The sequence below is a fragment of the Cannabis sativa genome, chromosome X (assembly GCF_029168945.1).
Source record: "Cannabis sativa cultivar Pink pepper isolate KNU-18-1 chromosome X, ASM2916894v1, whole genome shotgun sequence".
In the NCBI taxonomy this organism is placed as follows: Eukaryota; Viridiplantae; Streptophyta; class Magnoliopsida; order Rosales; family Cannabaceae; genus Cannabis; species Cannabis sativa.
Genome location: NC_083610.1, coordinates 72,169,261 through 72,180,640, shown reverse-complemented (window position 1 = coordinate 72,180,640; position 11,380 = coordinate 72,169,261).

The window sequence follows — 11,380 nt, the reverse complement described above, 5'->3', positions numbered from 1 at the left end:
CTTTAGGAGATTGGGGTATACCTTTCTGGGGTACTTGACCCCAGCGTGTCTTTCTTGCATGTGTGACAATTGGTCCTGTACCCAGTCGTGGAGATATCCCAGTTGTATTAAGTTCTCGATCTCATCTTTGAGGCATTTTCACTCGTTGGTATCGTGTCCAATTTCGCTGTGATATTCACACATTCTGGCATGTGGCTGAATACATTTGCTCTTAGGTGTCCCTAATTTTGGTGTATTACATGTATTGCGATTCATACTCGAATGGCTTCTTTCCTTTCTTATTTTTGGTCTGGGAATTTCCTTTCACAGGACTTTTACTCTGTGTAGTGTGGTGTGTTTGTGTAACACTCATGGCTAGAGGTGCTACAGGAGCCGAATGGTGAACAAAGGCTCCTAGTGCTACGCTTACTGCTGTAAGAGTTCTGTATTAAGAATAAGTTTGTGTTGAAACTGAGTTTTGTGAGTAAGCTGGGGGTACTTGGAACTGTACACTTAGAGCAGGCACCCCTCTGGGCAATACTGAAGATCTGGTAGGTACCCCTTCAGAATATTGTATCTCGTACGTGTAATTTGACCCTCCATTTGGGTAATATCCACCAAACCCTGTGATCTGTGCTTGTTCAAGCTTAATGTATTTCTAGGCCCACTTTTAGAAATCCTACAGGCTGGCTGCGCCTTCTTGTTGAAGTTCGTTCCAAGAATGGGTTCCTACTCTAATATCATCTTGGAGCAATGCTAGCTGGTGTATGTCATTGCCTTTCTTGGTCTTGGATGCTTCCTCTTTGAATCTCTTTATAAAAGTCTTCAAGGTTTCTGTAGGGAGCTCCTTGATATTGGTCAGGGCACTGACTTCAAGGTTTATTTTCCTAGCAGCCACAAATTGCCTCTGGAAGTTAGTTTGCAACTTACTCCACCAGCTCACAGAACCTGGTTCTAACTTCTTAAACAACTCTCTTGTGGATCTTCCTAAGGTTAACAGGAAGCACAAACACTTTATGTCATTACTCACTCTTAACACTGTCATAACTCTGTTAAACTGCGACAAATTGTTGTTGGGGTCCGTGTCCTCTGTGTATTGAGTCATCTCTATCATTTTAAAGTTTTTTGGGAGCTGAACCTCTAGGACTTTCCTAGCGCATGGCTCCTGATCTTCATAGTCAGATTCAGAATCATCTCCTTTCTATCTTTGGAACACTTTGGCAATATATCTCCTGAGAACAGCCAGCTCCGCCAAGATTTCTTCACTCAAAATTTCCTTATCGTTTATTGAGTCATTCTTATAGGAGTTGATGCGAGCTTTAAGGTGCCCTTATTTAGCATTGATTTTTTTTTTCTCTCAAGTCTACTAGTGGGTCTCTTTTGCTTTGACCACCTTTTACCTTTTGTCCCTGATGTACACGCTTTGACGTTCCATACTCTCCTAGGGTCTGTGTTTCTTTCAAGGAAACAGATTCTCCAATGGATTTTTCTCTTGTAGGAGATCAGAATAGACTTTGCGAGGGACCCGATGGGTATCGTTCCCCCTAGGTGAAGGGTTATCTTTCAAAATAGAAGGGTCTTCAGAGGGATATATGATAGGACTGGGGACCTTTTCCTTCCATTTTTTATTTCTTGAGGCCATGAGGGACCTTCTCCAGCATCGTTGACGGCTGGCGACACAGCAGCAAGATCTACATTGAGGCCTGCCTGAGCCATGGCTTGCCGCATAGCATTCAATGCCTCTTTCATCTCATACTCATTTCTTTCTATTATGCCAACTCTGCATCATGCTTCGTGGCCTGTTTTTCTCAGCAACACGAGTTTTGCATACTCGTCTTCGTCATCACCTTCATAAGTTTCTTCTTCCCTTGAATAATCAGGGTCAGTGGTAAGGCACAATCTATCTGAGAGGCTACTCCCTCTTGTGGTTGTGCCGGGTCATCAGGCAGTTGTGGAGGTCGTTGATTGTTTCTTGTCAATACCATTTAAGTGCAAGTTTCTTCTTCGTGAAAGCTTTCTATAACTCTGAATGAAAGCACCAAAATATTCACTGAAATTTTTGACAACCATTAATTAAATATAAGTAATAGTAATTTGGGAAAAATAGAGAATGGTTTTTTACGTTGTCCCAGTATTAATGAACTATAGTCCACACGTTACTTTTATTTATGGTAGAAACATTCTCTTGATCAGAGCATATTCATGTTAAAGTATCAGAGTTCACTTTGTGTGTGAGTCCAGAGTCCATTATTCATTACAATCTCAGGTATTTATAGGAAAAAATAAAAGTCAAAGGAGAGAAATGTACATCTCCCTCCAGTCTCTAAGCACTACCTAGCCTTCGCAGTAGGAGTTTAGTGAGACAAGATTTGTCCCATGTGTGGCTGATGTGATAGTGTAATGCATAAACGTCACTTTATTTGCTTAGGTAAATAGATTGTCAGAACAGTATGGCTTCTTAATGATATTAATCATGTACCGAACTAGTCATCTATAGTGATCCACCTTAGAATTCGTGTTATACAAATAATTGATTCCCAGATGACCTTTGATATGGGAGCTCATCGCCTCCTAGATAGCCAAAGAGTGATCTCTCAATTGCCTATCTCGAAAATGGAAACCCGTTTCCAGATGCGTCTTACACTTAGCGAGTCCAAGTAAGAAGTTACTGCATAATGAGTGTTAATCTCTTCATGAGTGGGGCCTCTAAGCCACATGGAGCCTCTTACACTTGCCACGTATTTTGATAAAAAAAAATAGGCTCAACAAAAACTATAGTATTTATTGTGATGCAAATTTTGCTTCATGCTATATGGTGATCAAAATTTAGATCACTTTTTGTTATGTGAAATAGTTGCATTATAATTTGGTACATCATTGGAGTAGATTGTTAACAAAGTGAATTATATTTCCGTTAGAGATTCTGTAAGATAAAATAAATAAAAAGTAAAATTTTAATAAAATATTTTAAAGAATTAAATAGAGAATCTTATAAGTGCTCTTAGTTACACTCACAAATTTACGAGTATCCTAAAATGTCACATGAGTAAATCTGCGTAGAGTTGCATCATTAGTTTCGTTTTACTCAGTTTTTTTATCTGAAGCTTTACTCGACTTTTAATAGTATAAGATGACTGATGAGTCTATAATTTATCTCTAGAGAGTTTTTCAGTAAATTCCCATCTAGTTCAGCATTTAAGAATAAATTTAGTTTAGTTTATTTTTTTTTTACGATGTATATTGTAGTTATTTTAAGTCACATGTAATGTTTTTTTATAAAAAAAAGGGTAAATACTCATTTGGGACCTGTGTTTCATTTAAATACACACTTAGTACCCTCTATTTTAGATAATGATCAATTAGTATTCTCTATTTACAAAAACTACTACTTTAGCACCCTCAATATAAATAAAATTTTAATATTCCCAAACTACCCCATTTTAATAATTAATCTTATTATTATTATTATTATTATTATTATTATTACTTAAAAATAAAAAAGTAAAATACAATAATTACAAAAATAATTTTTGTTTAATATCACTATCTTATTTATACTCTTGAAGAAACACGAACTAGTACTCCTACTCCAACCTTTTGATCAAACCATTTATCTCTATATTTGAGAATATTTTTTCTAACATTATTATTTATTTCATAAGTATTATACATATAAAATTCATATATAGAAGACGAAAATAAGGAGAGAAAGACATTAATTAATTAAGGTTATCATATATAACATGTATATATAGAAGATCTGCAAGTTGAAATTGGGTTTAAGATGAATATTAGTTAGTTGCAAATAACCATAATAATAGAAGACCATCAATTATTATTCATTGATCATACTAAGAACCTCTTTCTGTATATTTACAAACAACCATAATAATGGAAGACCATCATTTATGATCCATTGATCCTCTCTAAATTTATCTTCTTATTTCATAGATCTCAATTAAAGAATTGAAGGGGCCGTGTCAATCTCATGAAATGATAAACATGAATTATTTTTGTAACTATTATTTTCTATTATTAAATAATAATAATAATAATAATAATAATTTTTAAAATTGGGTACATTGGGAATATTAAAATTTTACGTATCAATAGGGTACTAAAGTAGTAATTTTTGTAAATAAAGGGTACTAATTGTTCATTATCTAAAACAGAGAGTACCAAGTATGTATTTTAATAAAACACAAGGTACTAAATGAGTATTTACGCTAAAAAGAATAGTTTACATTACTGAAAATAAGGTCTAGATAATTGTTTCCACACATTATTATTTTTTCTTATAAGCATGGTAAACAACTTCTTTAACTTTATTTTTGGAACTATAAATTATGTGAATTTCTTTAAAATTCGCTTGTAGTATTAAATAAAGGGATTATTTCACAAATACACAAAAATAATAAAAAAATTACAAAAATACAATTTTACGGAATTTTAAATATTTTTATGATTTTTTTATTTTATTTACAAAAAAATACGGTCTTTTTATGTTGTACTCTTGTTAATGTGTTGTTGATTTTTTGTTATCTGGATGTTATTTTTTATCATTATTCTAATTTTCATGTTACTTTTATGTAATTTTTTTGTTGTTTTCGTGTTATTTTTATGAAAAACTGTAAAAATGTTAAAACAATTCTTTAAACGTAAAAATGTAATTTTTTTACAAAAAAAATAAAATAGTGTCTTATGTAATTATTTCTTAATTGTAAAAAAAAAAAAAATAAATAAATAAATAAACAAATGTAAACTCTAAAAGTTTCCCAAATTGCCAAAACCAAAACAAATCCTTTAAAGGGGTGCATCCATTAATTTTAATAGTATTGCCAAAAATACCATAAGTTTTAATGCTATTGCATCACATTTAATAGTAATATATAGATATATATAAATATATAAACAAAATATGATTATGGTGGAAGCCATGTCTCTTCAAAAAGAAAGTAATATAGGGAAATAAATCATGATTGGACTAATTTGGTCGCGTAATAATAAAAGCTTTCACTAAAAGGACAACGTAATATCTATTATCTATCAATAATTCATGAGATGAGATTGATGATTATTGTTAATTAGATTATTAATTAATCACAAAGAAGTATATACTATCGTGGCAAGTTTTGATCCTAACACCAATTGAAATGCCTCCACAAGTTGATCTGTCTATTATTGGTGCTTGCCTTTTACCAATCACATCACCATCTTTATCATCATTATGTGAATGAGCTGTTTCTGTCATTTCACTAACTAGTTAGAGAGAGAGAGAGAGAAGAAAGAAAGTAGGGGAATTAATCATTTCATTTTATAATTAATATATCTCAATCTGAGTAATTTTACTTAATTACTATTAATTATGCCATTCTTGTTCTCAATTTTATTTGATTTTTCTTTAGAAAGATTTACATAAAAAAAAATACAATAGCTCATTTTTATTGTCAAAATACATTTATACGAGTATATATATTTTTATACTTAATTTATAAAAATACATTTTTCTCTTGCCTCATACTTTCTACACTTATCATTTGGTTAATTAGGATTTTTAACCCCTAAACTTTAACATGTACCAAATCAAGCTCCTTGAATTTTTATGTCGTTAAAAATTCTTCCTGAACTATTGAGATTGTTAGATTTAAGGACTTTTGTTTAATTTCATTCAATTTTACTATTTCAGTAATTGTTTATGTACTAAACGATATCTACCAAATCATGCCTCTCAAACTTTTACATATACTAGATCATGCCCCTTGAACTTTTATCCATGTTAGACTTTTTTTACTAAAATTAGACAAAAGTCCTTAAATCCAACAAGCTTAATAGTTCAGGGGGCATTTTTTACGACCTTAAAACTTCAGGGGGCATGATTTGGTAAATGTCATAGTTTGGGAGGTAAAAATCTTAATTAGCCTTCTCACTTTTAATGGGAACTACCTCTAGCCTCCTACGGTCAGAAATTTCGTCTCCAATCCCCATCATTGCAGGCCTCGTCTTCAAGCCTCGTCGATGCAAATCTCATCTCCAAGTCCTAGTGCCGTTGTCACCAATTCCTACCTGTCAAGTACACAAACCTTCTTATGTCACGATCTAATAGGAAAAATAACATTTCAAGTTTGTCTCAATCATTCATATGTTCTTAAAACTATCACATGTGGTTCAAGATTTATTTTGTTGCTATTAATATTTGCATATTAAGGTTTGTAAGTTTTTTTTTTTCTTATTTTGTGTAAATTTCATGAATATAAGTTTTGAATTGATTATTTTATTTTTTAAAAAATATTGTTGCTGATGTATTTGTTTAATATTAATTGTGCTTATTTACCAACAAATTTTGTGTTTTCTCTTCTTTTATAAGTTGAGTTTTTCTATATATATGTATATAAAGGTACAACTACCGTATGTTTGATGAAATGCCTTAAAAAAAGATTATATATTTCTAATTTTGATTTTTCTTCTTCTTTAAGTTGAGCTATTTTCTTCTTGATATTGTTCTGGTATTTTTTTTTGTCTTGATTTAGTATTTATAATTTAGTATTTCATTTGTAAATTTTTAATGATTTTGTTGATTTATCGTTGTTTATTAGTTGTTTTGTAGTTTCTTATTTTATCTTTGTTGTTTATATGTATTGTTATCGTTGTTTGAATAATTTTTATTATTTTTGTTATGTAGTAATTGTGGTGCTTTTGTTGCTATATTTGTAGAGTTCTTCATTCAAATGATATAATTGTGCTTTAGCTGTTTATAAATTTTATTATCGTTATTTGAATCATTTTACTATTTTTTGTTATGCATTGATTGTGATAGTTTTGTTGATGCATTTGGTGAATTCTTAATTCAAGAGAAAGATTTTCTTATAGAAATATTTGAATTGTACATTAGTTGATTTTAAGTCGAGTATTCATTTTTCAAAAGATATAGCAATTTATTGATCGTAGATTATTGAGTACTGTTACTATTTTTTTAAGTTCCATATTTTATGTTTAATTAGTATTGTTTGTTGGTTTTGTTGCAATTTTTGGAGCAATTTTTAGGTGTTATGCATTGTGTTGTTTCTATATAGTTGCAATGTGGTTTGCTTACCGGTAATATGATATTAATAGGTATATTATGTGAATGTTATATTTATTAGTTTAAGTATAGTTTCAAGATAGTTTTATTATAGTTTTTATTTTTTTTATCATGTTTATTTTTGTTTATTTATATATGTAGGATTGGAAACGTAAGTTTTACTTGTGTAACTATTTCATGAGGTCCAAGTGTTATTTTACTTGCGCTTACAGTGTTATTGAAAATATTAAGACAAGCAAAGGATGTGATGATAATATTTTGTGCCACTCAATTCGGTCATTTATTTTGGTATTTCAGATAGCCTTTTGTTGACTATAGTAGGACAATCCCAAGGAAGCGATTGTTGCAGTGTCTTGGCAGTTATTTTTTAGCTTTTGCTTTGTTTATTTATTTTTTTTTTTTGGTTATTGTGGACGAAGATGTTAAGACTTGTGTTCATTTTATGGTCTTATTATTTATTCTTGTTTAAGAATATGTTGTTGAAAAAAAAAAGATAATGTAACAACAAACTATTTAGAACTTTGCATTAATATGTTAAATAAGATGTTGATAATGCTTTACGATTCTGTTTATATTTATCATATGTGATACAACTTTAAATAAACTGTTGTGCAACACTATTGAAAAAAATAATAACTAACAAACTATTTGGAACTTTACATTAATGTGTCACATATGACGTCTCATATGCATTACTATTAAGAAAAAGTTTATGTCTAACTGCATTTTCATGGCATGTATTTCGGTTGTGACTATTTTGGCCACATTTGTTACATCTATGCATGTCTTCAATCATCGCAAGAGCATAAGCACATGACATTTTTTCTTTTTGAATTATGTTGCAACTGCATATTTTATTTTTCAGGTTCACCATTCATGACCTTCTTTGATGTACCATTTATTTATAGGTTTCACCTACATGTTTAAGTATAATAATAAGATATTAAACGTAAATGAAACCGAAAAACAATGATAACAAAATTTATAGCAACTAAGATGTTAGTACGATAATTATTGGACAACACATAAACAAGGTACTGGCAACTATATATGAACCATGCATTTAGATATTGTTAAGAAAATATTTAATCAATTAATTTTAAACTCATAAACATCGACTTGTAGTTTGAGGCTATTTTGCAAACAATAAACCGTAAGAACGTTGTAAATCAACGTCAACTCAACCAACGTTAAAATATGAACAAGCGTTCTACATTAAAATTGTATTTATGAGAGCTTTGTGTTAGATTGTCTATATGAAATACCTATTAATAGCAACTAAAAACATTGTAGCGTGATCAAGGTGTAAGTATTTCTACATCAATTGTTTGAGCATCCATAAAACTAATATTGAATTGTACGACAATTATATTGCAACAAAAATATCAAAATTACATAACCAGATCTATGACCCAAGATTATATGAATACAAATTTAGTTTATTGTCGTTATTGGAATCAAATAATTCTAAGATTGAAATTCTAAAAAAAAACAACGTTGATGCACCAAATACCTTAAAGACTAAAACAAAAGAAGAAAGAAATATCATAATTAATTGGTACCCTCAACTAATACTTGATACATATAATACATATATATAGATAGAGAAAGTGAAGATACTAATCCAGAGAGAGACATCCAGTGAGAGAGCGAGATCCAACTGAGAAAAAGTAGGGTATATGGGGGATTTAGTTTAACGTTTCAAACCTTTTTTTTCTGTATTTTTTATCGATTGCTTTGGGTTGATTTTTTGTTTGTGATATCCTTTTCCTTTGGTTGATTTGCCGACATTAATGGTGATTTGTAGTTGCCCTCATCATTTGTGAACCTGCATATACGTTGTATGGGTTTGCATTGAAGTTTTGTTTTTGGTGTTGCGGCTAAGAATGAAAAGATAGGTATTTCTATAATTAATTATGTTTGGGCTGAAAATTAAAATGGTCAACCCAAAATATTTGTGTAATTTTGTTGCCTATATATTAATTAAATTATATATATATATATGCACGAAGTATTTATTGCAATATACATACTTGTAGATTATTCAATCTCAATTTTAAGCCATATTCAATAGAAAGGAAGCAAAGTAAGATGAACGAAGAGTTTAGAAAAAAATAGAAGTACGAGAACGGAGAGGATAGTTGTTTTGTTGGATTCAAATCTCTAATGTGGGCTTATATATATTTATATGTATATACTTTGAGCAATATTTATAATTTATTAATGAGCTAAATTATAATTAAATACTTAAAATAAATGATATAGCTATTGGGGTTATATATTAATAGTTGTCCATAGAAAGCAACAACCACTCTATTCTCATCTTCTCCTATCAATAGAAAAAACTAGAGAAACTATAAACCTTGTACTCTTGTAAGATAATTACTCAAAGATTTAATCAACATATGGATTAAGATCATTACCATAAAGATGATCTCTATTAATAGATTAAAGTACCTTTCCCGTTATTTGAATTTTTTTTTTTAATTAATAAATGTATTTTTTAGATTTATGATTAAACACTTATATTAATATGTAATATATATATATTTGTCTATCAAATTAAATTTTAATATTGTATATTTTATGAGTGATAAAATATTCAAACAAGTAGTATCAGATTTACTTTTGATTCTTTGAGGATTTCTGATTTAAGAAATTTGGGAAATTTTAAAAAATTTATAAAATTTGAGTTTTAATCACCCATTTATGGTTTTTTGTTACTTTGATGTTTTGGGGTGTTTTCGAAAATTCAGATTTAATTTTTTTTTTTTGTTATTGTCAAGCTAATCAACTATATATATATATATATAAATATATACTAGTTTATTGTTACGTGCGATGCACGTATGCTATGTTTTATATTAAGTATTATATTATGAGTTCGGAAGAAAATAAATGAATCAAAAATAAATAATATTTAATTTAGAGAGATTTAAATAATAAATTTAAATTAAACTTTTATATCCAGTATATATATATATATATATATATATTGTGAAATGAATATGATTATAATATTAAAAGTATAATAATCTATAAATTTTGTAAGTTTTTGAAAAGAGTAGCCTGAAATATTATTAAATAATAGATATCTTTGTTTCTAATTTTGAAAGTTAATAGAAATAATTCTATTGTGTTTTTTAAAAAAAAAATGAATAGAAAGAATATACAAAGTTCAAACAAAACATTACTCGGGGAAAACTAAAATGAAATGTTTATGAGGATTCTTTTAATTTTCTATTTCCTGTAGATAGAATGGTAAAATGTTTGTATTTCAAAAATTGGATTATTGAGTTTATTTTTTGAAATTTGAATGAAGCCGTGTAAAAAAATTTCAAAAATGGTAGGATTTGTTAGAGAGATACGTGTGTGAGATATTTTTTTTTTTAATTTAAAAAAAAATTGTTTAATTTTTTGGGTTTAATTATTGGGTTTATTTATTTGTTAACGTTTAAAGTTAACAGTTTGTTAAGTTAATCGTGTAAGACTAAATAAAAAAAGAATCGTTAAACCAAATCGTTAAACCAAGAATTGCCGTTAGATAGACACTTTTAATATATAAAGATATAATTTTGGATGACTGGTTTGTCTTTTGTTGAGGTCTTTCCGATTATAAGTGAATGAGATCTCATATACTTTGATAAGAGACATAAAGCCACCCAACCCAACCATTCCAATAAACCCACGCAGGGAGATTTAGTTGGGATGAAAATATATGAATAAAAATAAAAATGGAAATAATAATAAAATTAAAAAAAAAAATTAATAAAAAAATTATTAAATATTTTTTGATAATACATTAGAATGATCTTTTTCATTTTATTTTAAAATAGAATAGTCATTATGCTATTTTAGTAGAAAAATTATTTTATTAAAATAATATTTTAATATGCAACTAAATAAATGAATGAAATAAAAATTATTTTCTTTTCAATCTACAATCTACGTTTTATTACCATCAATCAAATACTAATCTAATGTTCATGTATAATATTTATTTAAATCAATATAATATAGAAGTCTAGTTTTTGCATATGACTCTTTTAATATAGTGTGTTAGACTTCAGATGTAGTTCATGTATATATGTTTATGATTTCTTATACGAGGCCTCTGGGCAGGGCCGGCCCTAGGCATAGGCGGGCTAGGCCCGTGCCTAGGACCCACACTTTTCGGGGACCCAAAATAAAAAAATAAAAAAAATTATTAGGCTTTTATTTAAGTAAATTTAAGTGTATTATAAACAATAAATATTCATAGCTTAGTTGGTTGAGGTGGAAGCCATAATGTTCGAGGTCATGAGTTCAAATCCCATAACACTC